Raw genomic sequence first — 10550 nt, 5'->3', positions numbered from 1 at the left:
ATAATGATTGAGGCCATATTTGGTTTAATATTGTCGGTCTTCGCTTGTTGGCCATCTTGGATGATGGATCGGCTACAGAGTAACAACACTTGGTCAACACCTTATAAGGAACATTCATGCTATGTTTGGTTTCATTCCATTCAGTGGTTCTCTAAAAGAAGACATTTGTATGTATTTCCTATAGGGTCCTATCTTAAACTAAGTCCCCCGCTGCCGGCCATCTTGGATCAAGTAACAACTCTTGGTCAGCACCTCATAAGGAACATTCATGCCATGTTTAATTCCATTCCATTCAGTGGTTCTCTAGAAGAAGTTCAAAATGTAAAAAGTTAACAACGGCGACGGACGACGACAGACGACAAGTGATGAGAAAAGCTCACTTGGCCTTTCGACCCAGGTGAGCTAAAAAAGGACATGCACACAGTGGTATACATTGATTCAAAACATGAAAATATTTTGGCTCCATTTAGGGATATTGCAAGTGTATATAAGTTTAAGGCCGTGATTTTTGAACAAATACAATTCTAAAACCTTCCAAAGTGTGAAAATGGACAATTTAAAACAATTTTCCAACAACTAAAATTCCATAACTCTGCATCTTATATAAAAATAAATAGGGGATGATACTCCGGCTTGCATATCATATAAAGTTATAAAGGAAGATTACTAAGAACGGTAAAATTTATTCTACTTAAATTTGAACTTGATCTGATTTTGTGGTAAAAAGTATTGCGTTAAAGTTTAATAAAATTTGGTTGAGGCAAACTTAATTTAGAGGACGGAAACGAAAAATTCATCATTTTTTCCATTTGTAAAGGACATAACTCTAGAACAGTAAAAGTGACACCACCAAAATTCAAACTGTTTTTTGTGATAATAAGCATTGTGTGCAAATTTCATAACATTTGGTTGAGGCAAACTAAAGTTAAAGTTAGAGAGAGGGAAACCAAAAATTCAGCAATTTTTCCATTTGTAAAGGGACATAACTCTAGAACGGTAACACTGACACCACCACACTTGATCTGAGTATTGTGGTAATAAGCTTTTGTAAAAGTTTCATAACATTTGGTTGAGGCAAACTTAATTAGAGAACAAAAACCAATGACTTTGGGACAGACGGTCAAGGGTTGACCCACTATGGGTCATAAAAATGAAAAGGGAGTTTATGTCAATATATAAAATTAATTCACCAAAGTTTCATAACAATTGGTGAAAGCATTCTTGAGACTATCCAAAGTCCCAATATACAACAAAAACTTAAATCAGAATTTTTTTAAAATTGAAAGGGAAATTATCATGATTATCAGTCAGGGATATAACTCTATAGGGTTATTACAGAAAATAACTTGCATGTGTTATTACAGATACTTTCATTAGTTGTCTACTCTTAAATCCTTAAATTTTCTAAATCTGTTATAACATATGTTTGTTATTTGTAAAATAAATCATAAATATTTTGATTTTTGGTAGGCTCTAGGTAACTCTTGAAACTTTGCGCAGAAACTAAATGCATAGCCTTGATAACTAATTTTTGAATTAAATTAATACATTTTTCATTAACCATGGCAAATCAATGAACGAGGCTTTTAAGGGATCAACTTAGCTGTAATAACAAGGCTTATGTTGTACTGTTACACCACTGTCCCAGGTTAGGGGGAGGGTTGGGATCCCGTTAATTGTTACAAATTATAAAATGGTAAGTCAATGCCCGATGTGCCGCCGTCTGTTGCAAAACTACGATTTAATCTTTTAAATGAAAGACGTGCACTGCCTTCATCGGAACAGAGGAAAGTCCACCTAGTATCCGCTGAAAAAAAAGAGATCATCATAAACTTTTTAGCAGACCTTCTCGTGTAAAAAAAAACCAAACTTTTAACTGAATTAAACAAAAAATTATCAAACAAAACTCATTAGAACACTCATAGCAACATTTTGTTTAGACCTGAGATAACTTATAGTAAGATTATTTATATAGAACAATTAAAAAAAAATGTCCGATCTGATACACGTACCTATAATGTACAAAATTTTGTGAACAGCTTCAAATATATGGCCTTATCAATGGTAATATATCATATTTGTATCAGTTATTGCTGAACGTGTAAACAAATTAAAATGAAGAAATAGGCTCGAAACCGCATTTTTTAAAGATATTTTTTTCAATCCCCAAATATGTAATAGATATACAGATTAAAGTGCAGATGAGAAGATTAACTTTCTTTTCTACCGAAGTAAATATATTAACAAGGATTTAGGATATCAATAAATTATTAAATTCATCAATTTATTAAATTTGAACATGTGAACCAAAAATAAAAAAAATAACTGACGGGAAATTGGCTATACCTTTTTGGTATTAGCCATGAAGCTTCATGTATGTACCAGCCACTTTAACTTATTGTTTTCTTAACCTTTAAACAATACATTTTAAAATGAACTACTTTATTTATAGTAGTTCAAGAAATATATATATATTATATTCAATGGAACAAGAAGCGAATTCGTTAGCGAACTAGAGTAACTATAGAAATAGCGTCGTTTCAGGTCTTCTTCTGAAAACTCACATGCAGTTCAGTTTTTAAGATATTTTTTTCTTTGGAAACTAACAGACTAATTTTCAAAAAGTTTTTTCTTTTTTCTTGAACCATTATTTATTAAAACGAATTTGTAAACAAAAGTTATTCTTAAATATTAATAATGATCAATGATTGTAAAGAAAAATCCATCATAGTAGTTTGTTAATTTACTGGATCCATGGTGTTAAACATGTCACCTTTCTTTTACAAATAACTGATTAAAAATATGAAGCCTTTACTGTAAAATAAATCATTCTAAAAAAATAAATTCATCCAGATTTTTCTCTCATAACCTTTCAACAGTTATTGTAAACTAATTTATTCGAACTATAATAGTCCTATGACTTGCTGTCCGTTTACCAATATTTATACTTTATTAAGTGTTTTCATATTCATTGATCATTAACTTCATGTTTTGCGAATATTTATAAGGGGGTAATTATTATAGCCAGTAATAGCTAACAATGTATCTAAAAAAAACGAGATGCTAATCTAGTTCTTTAAAAAAAAAAATTCTCAACAACAAAATTCTACACTTTCATCTATCTTGGTCTTTTTGTCTCCGCTTCGAAGCCGCCATCCCGTACCAAACATTTCTATTCGTTCGCCAATATACAATCATGTAAGTAATATACAACAGGCAGTAGATCTGGATTTGTAAATTGTTATTTTGGATGTTACCTGATTAGGACGTGTCTCGTTGAATTTTCTAATAAACTTACACACACATAATCTGACTTTAATCGTAATGTTATGAGATCTATAAGAACATAGAGCTACTGTATATATAGGCCTAGTTGCATGCAAGTCTTTACAACTTATATATTTTGGTATGCTATAGTTTGTTTTTATAGACTATTTGTCATTTGGTCGGGGTTTTTTGTTGTTGTTGTTTTTAGTTTTTGACATGGCGTTGACTCGAGTTTGATATATTATGCATCTTTTGTGCTGTATTTTAACAATTATTTACAAGAATGCTGCATGTTTACACATTCATCACTATACCGCATCTAAATATAGCTTTATTGTAAAAAAAAAATAAGGAGATGTAGTATGATTGGTGATGAGACAACTATCAACCAGAATTTAAAATACCTGATACAAGCAATTGTGACTTACTTTCTTTACTCAGAGTGATCGTGAATTAATCAGATAAGCTGGAGGAGGGGTTTTTTTTTTTTGGGGGGGGGGCTTCATACTAAAAGAAACGAAATTAGCATTAGCTTTTTGTGATAAATATATAATAAACTCACAGTAACAGAAATAGCTCTTGAAAGTTCTGTCAGATCCCGGCATTTTTAACTGTTTTTGACGCGTGTTAAAAAATCAGCACCTGGTTACAGGGGCTCATTTGACAAATTATCATCTTTCGTAATTTAAGTTATAAAATCTAAAATTAAAGTGATCTAAAATGTTCATGACTAACGAGTATTTTCAATTGTACGCTGTGAAATGAGTCTAAGAGTATATACATGTATATCGGGATACTGACTGCATAGTAAAATATTTATGTACCTATTAGTTGCGGCTCATTTTGGTCTTTTAAGTAAGTGTCCTTCCCCTGCATTACTTGATCGCTTTTGTAAAAAATAAACAGCACAACAACAGCACTCGACATCAGTATAATTTGTACCAAAAAATGAAGAAAATATTCAAAAAGAAGGCTCATAAAATTCAAATATTGGTAAGCACGCACACTAACTTGTCACTACGGACATGATCTTTTTGTTAATGCGCCAAACTCGTTTCTTCCACATGACGATGTCGATGGTGGGGAAAATGACGTCTTGCAAGGCTATTTAGGCGTCCCAGAAAAAAAATTGCCAGACGTCATAATTATTTGGACTAGGGAAAACCCAACAAATCATTAGTTCCCAAAATGAGTATCCTAGTTGAAAGTTTTTTTTTAATATGATATAGCTATTTCATATTGGAATGGCACATATTCATGAAAAATCAACAAATGATCCGAAAGTCGAAAAGATGAATATAGTCTTTTGACTTCACAAACTTGGAAACAGTTGTGATGTTGCTTCGCTGAGCTATAGATAACCGTACGACCATCAACAATGAGCAAAATTCACACCATATAGACATAGGTGCTTGAGGACAGGAGTCAAGATTCACATTGATAGTAAACATGCATATTAAGAGTAAGAATATGGTATATTAGTATATATATGGTACAAATAAGTGATATATATTGAAAAATCTAAGATTTATGATAAGAAGGGGGAGGGACTATGGTGGGGGGGTGGGGGCTCAAAACAGGATCCTGTCCTCAAGCACCTATGCATATAGAAAGCTGTAAATATAATAAAAGGCCTCGAAATGACAAATGTAAAACAAAAAAAAACAAGAAGCCTAACATTTATAATAGAATTTAAAATAAAATTGAAAATAGAAATGGGGAATGTGTCAGAGAGACAACAACCCGCCCAAAGAGCAGATAACAGTCGAAGATCACCAATGTGACTTCAATGCAGCGAGAAAATCCCACAACCTGAGGCGTGCTTCAGCTGGCTCCTAAACAAAAATGTATACTAGTTCAGTGATAATGGACGTCATACTAAACTCAGGATCCTGTCCTCAAGCACCTATGCATATAGAAAGCTGTAAATATAATAAAAGGCCTCGAAATGACAAATGTAAAACAAAAAAAACAAGAAGCCTAACATTTATAATAGAATTTAAAATAAAATTGAAAATAGAAATGGGGAATGTGTCAGAGAGACAACAACCCGCCCAAAGAGCAGATAACAGTCGAAGATCACCAATGTGACTTCAATGCAGCGAGAAAATCCCACAACCTGAGGCGTGCTTCAGCTGGCTCCTAAACAAAAATGTATACTAGTTCAGTGATAATGGACGTCATACTAAACTCCGAAATATATAAAAGAAACTAAAATTAAAAATCATACAAAACTGACAAATGCCACAGGCTCCTGACTTGGGACAGGTGCAAACATATGGTGGGGTTAAAAGCCTATATACTGTAAATTTCAGAAATTATTGCATGCATTTACTAATATTGCCAATTAACATATAATCAGTCAAGGATATAACTCTATAGCATGTATAGCATGTATAGGGTTATTACAGAAAAATAACATACATTTGTTATTGTGGACTAAAAAATCAAAGAACTGTGATAACATATATGCATGTTACATGTTTCAAAGGGACAATATACATCATTAGTTTTCTTAAAATGTACACAGGTTCTATTGATATTACTATTGTCTTCGTGTATACTTAACTATAGAAAGATATAACAGTTCATAGCTCGCCAATCATTCATAGTACACCTATGTTATTACTGAAAAAAATATGCCTATAATAACTAACGGGTGTTATTACAGCTCCTCTACATCATTCCTAAGCATTTGCTCAGACATTCATCATGCTTAATTACAATGTATTTTAATTTATTGTAAGAAATAATGATCAGAGCATGTAATGAGGTTCTGCGCAAGCTTCCCAGTAATTCCCAAGTGTCTTATATAACAAGTTAAATGCCTTTAATAACTAATATAAAAAAGAAGATGTGGTATGATTGCCAATGAGACAACTCCCCACAAGAGACCAAATGACACAGAAATTAACAACTATAGGTCACCCTACGGCCTTCAACAATGAGCAAAGCCCATACCGCACAGTCAGCTATAAAAGGCCTCGAAATGACAATGTAAAACCATTCAAACGAGAAAACTAACGGCCTAATTTATGTACGAAAAATGAACGAAAAACAAATATGTAATACATAAACAAACCACAACCACTGAATTACAGGCTCCTGACTTGGGACAGGCACATACATACAGAATGAGGCGGGGTTAAACATGTTAACGGGATCCCAACCCTCCCCCTAACCTGGGACAGTGGTGTAACAGTACAACATAAGCCTTGTTATTACAGCTAAGTTGATCCCTTATGATCCCTTAAAAGCCTCGTTCATTGATTTGCCATGGTTAATGAAAAATGTATTAATTTAATTCAAAAATTAGTTATCAAGGCTATGCATTTAGTTTCTGCGCAAAGTTTCAAGAGTTACCTAGAGCCTACCAAAAATCAAAATATTTATGATTTATTTTACAAATAACAAACATATGTTATAACAGATTTAGAAAATTTAAGGATTTAAGAGTAGACAACTAATGAAAGTATCTGTAATAACACATGCAAGTTATTTTCTGTAATAACCCTATAGAGTTATATCCCTGACTGATAATCATGATAATTTCCCTTTCAATTTTTAAAAAATTCTGATTTAAGTTTTTGTTGTATATTGGGACTTTGGATAGTCTCAAGAATGCTTTCACCAATTGTTATGAAACTTTGGTGAATTAATTTTATATATTGACATAAACTCCCTTTTCATTTTTATGACCCATAGTGGGTCAACCCTTGACCGTCTGTCCCAAAGTCATTGGTTTTTGTTCTCTAATTAAGTTTGCCTCAACCAAATGTTATGAAACTTTTACAAAAGCTTATTACCACAATACTCAGATCAAGTGTGGTGGTGTCAGTGTTACCGTTCTAGAGTTATGTCCCTTTACAAATGGAAAAATTGCTGAATTTTTGGTTTCCCTCTCTCTAACTTTAACTTTAGTTTGCCTCAACCAAATGTTATGAAATTTGCACACAATGCTTATTATCACAAAAAACAGTTTGAATTTTGGTGGTGTCACTTTTACTGTTCTAGAGTTATGTCCTTTACAAATGGAAAAAATGATGAATTTTTCGTTTCCGTCCTCTAAATTAAGTTTGCCTCAACCAAATTTTATTAAACTTTAACGCAATACTTTTTACCACAAAATCAGATCAAGTTCAAATTTAAGTAGAATAAATTTTACCGTTCTTAGTAATCTTCCTTTATAACTTTATATGATATGCAAGCCGGAGTATCATCCCCTATTTATTTTTATATAAGATGCAGAGTTATGGAATTTTAGTTGTTGGAAAATTGTTTTAAATTGTCCATTTTCACACTTTGGAAGGTTTTAGAATTGTATTTGTTCAAAAATCACGGCCTTAAACTTATATACACTTGCAATATCCCTAAATGGAGCCAAATTATTTTCATGTTTTGTTTCAATGTATACCACTGTGTGCATGTCCTTTTTTAGCTCACCTGGCTCGAAAGGCCAAGTGAGCTTTTCTCATCACTTGTCGTCTGTCGTCGTCCGTCGCCGTTGTTAACTTTTTACATTTTGAACTTCTTCTAGAGAACCACTGAATGGAATGGAATTAAACATGGCATGAATGTTCCTTATGAGGTGCTGACCAAGAGTTGTTACTTGATCCAAGATGGCCGGCAGCGGGGGACTTAGTTTAAGATAGGACCCTATAGGAAATACATACAAATGTCTTCTTTTAGAGAACCACTGAATGGAATGAAACCAAACATAGCATGAATGTTCCTTATAAGGTGTTGACCAAGTGTTGTTACTCTGTAGCCGATCCATCATCCAAGATGGCCAACAAGCGAAGAACGACAATATTAAACCAAATATGGCCTCAATCATTATTAAAGTATGTGTTATGATTTTTATCTTTTTTATATGATTTCAAAAACCCAAATAGAGTCAGGTGAGCGACACAGGCTCTTTAGAGCCTGTAGTTTTTTTTTAGGGGGGGGGGGGGGGGGGGGGGGTCTTTGTTGCGCAGTGCTCACAGTTTTTCTATAATGATTAATGTAGTTGATCATTAAAATTATTCGTTTAAAGCATAAACCCAAGCTAAAAGGACAACAAGCTTATCAAGCACTCATGGTACAGCTTTTTATTAAACACGCATTGATATATACATTAAACAGCAAAATGATTATTGATGCAAGATGTCATTAAATAATAATTTTTACTCTTTTTACGTGTAGGGCAAGAACTATAGAAGATACAGAGAAATTATAAACAGCAGAAATGATAGGCAATTTAAAATTTGCAGAAGTCAACAAATCCTAAATGGTAAGTAAACTCATCATAGATACCAGGATTAAATTTTTTGAAATTTTGACGACAGACACATACAGATTATACCGTTAACAATATTTCAGAGTTTAATGTTGTCAAGCACACACATCATAGAAGAATAGTTAATCACGTCATTGTTGTCCATTGAAAAATTAGTATGAACACGATGAAAAAGTACGGGAATGTTTGTTTGTTAAACTATTGACCGTGGTTATGTCTTTGAAACTGTTGACCGGCAAATAGTCTGTGAAATGAAATAGCACAAATATTTCATTCCTTTTTTATATATCATGGTATATAGAAAAACACATACTGATGTACAATAATAGTTATAGTCATTAAATTATAGTTTTTACCTTTTTTGAGTTTAGGGCAAGAAATATAGAAGATAAAGAAAAATATAAACAATTACAACCATGACAACTGTACAGTAGAAATGATCGGCAAAACAACATAAACAGAAGACAACAAGGCCTAAATGGTAAGACCACTTCTATATAATAAAAGTGATTGCCCTTGAATGATGACTATTATAAAAATAAGAAGATGTGGTATGTGAGTTATCTATCCACCAGAGTTCAAAGAAGTGGATGCAAGCAATTAAAAACCAATGACGGCCTTCGATAATGAGAAAACCCATACCTGAAAAGATTTAAACAATCCAAATTAGTTCAAAGCCAATAACAATTAATAAAAAAATCATGTCTGTGAGCACTCCACCTAACCATAATCTAGGACAGTGGTTCAAATAGCACATCATATGAACAAACTGTAAAAACTGTTGCGTGTGGCTCAACTCATTATCACTGCAAGGCATTAAGTCGTGGACACAAAGCACTGAAAACAGAACTCATAATCATGATTAGTAAGAATATCAAATTTAAGTTTCTCAAAATGTTCATATTAAACATGATAAAATAAGCTTATTTCATATTGCTGTTTTTTTTCTCAATTTATTTTTTTGTGTATTTATAGGTGAGACTTCTTGGTTTTCATGATCATCAACAGGTCAATACAGAAGAGGAAACTTAAGGTTAATAGTTTTCTACATTGTGTGCTAATTGGATTAATGTGAAATGAAATGTGTGCTTACCTGGAAAAAGAAAATAGGAAATTTCTACAAAATGGCTGTAAACAAAATGGAGTACAATCATAGATGCACAAGAACACAATTGTGTAATTGCAACAACCTACATATTCACTGAAGGATTATGGAGAAATGTAGAAAAAATAGTATTTTGTTGTCGAAATAAACACCTGCTTTATCCATTCATGTACATAGCTCTGTCATATCAAATATACAGAGGAAGACGTTTGAAGAACAAATTGCAAAAATGTATTCTTTACCAATTGAAGGAAGATGTCTGGTGGATGTAATTATTTATTCACTGAACTGTTATGTAGGGGATTGAATAATTGTACGCAGTAGCCTAAACAGAAGAAAAGTTAAATTAACATGAAAAGTGGTTATTTATTTAATCTGCAAATATGAGCACAATATTAATAACATCACAAATAGTATGATATTCATAGCGTTTTGCTTGTTATTGTATTGTCTCAAACAGCTAGCCTATTGTTTTTGTATGTCATGTTACTCATCAGTGAACATTTTATTAAAGTTTTAATTATCTTTTGTATCAATTATTCAGTCTCAGAAAAATTATATTCATACTGTTTTTACTGTTTTGAAATTTTCATAGAGGAAAATTGAATAACAGAAATTTTCATAGAGGAAATTTGGAGAACAATGTTTCCCTTAGAGGAAATTTGTGGTCTTGAATTTTCCCTCAAGGAAAAGTGTCTGTCAAAAATTTCCTCACAGGAAATAGCTGTTGACAAAATTTCCTCACAGGAAAAAGTATTTCCTCAAAGGAAAATTTGAAGCCGCAAATTTCCTCACAGGAAAAAGTATTTCCTCAGAGGAAAATTTGAAGCCTCAAATTTCCTCGGAGGAAATAGAATTTCCTCAAAGGAAAATTTGAAGCCGCAAATTTCCTGAAAG

The 10550-nt window shown here is 32.5% G+C and overlaps 1 long non-coding RNA gene across 1 annotated transcript; it reads left to right on the top strand.

The window, feature by feature from the left end:
* Positions 1 to 8788: 8788 nt before the first annotated feature.
* Positions 8789 to 10178, top strand: LOC127713852 (uncharacterized). The gene is made up of 2 exons (XR_007987498.1): positions 8789 to 9029; positions 9524 to 10178. It is a non-coding gene; the product is annotated as an uncharacterized LOC127713852 (long non-coding RNA).
* The last annotated feature ends 372 nt before the right edge of the window (positions 10179 to 10550 follow it).

This window comes from Mytilus californianus, unplaced genomic scaffold (assembly GCF_021869535.1).
Source record: "Mytilus californianus isolate M0D057914Y unplaced genomic scaffold, xbMytCali1.0.p SCAF_80, whole genome shotgun sequence".
NCBI classification, from domain to species: domain Eukaryota; kingdom Metazoa; phylum Mollusca; class Bivalvia; order Mytilida; family Mytilidae; genus Mytilus; species Mytilus californianus.
Note: the sequence above shows the minus strand (reverse complement) of the source record. Positions and strands in the feature narration are given on the sequence as shown.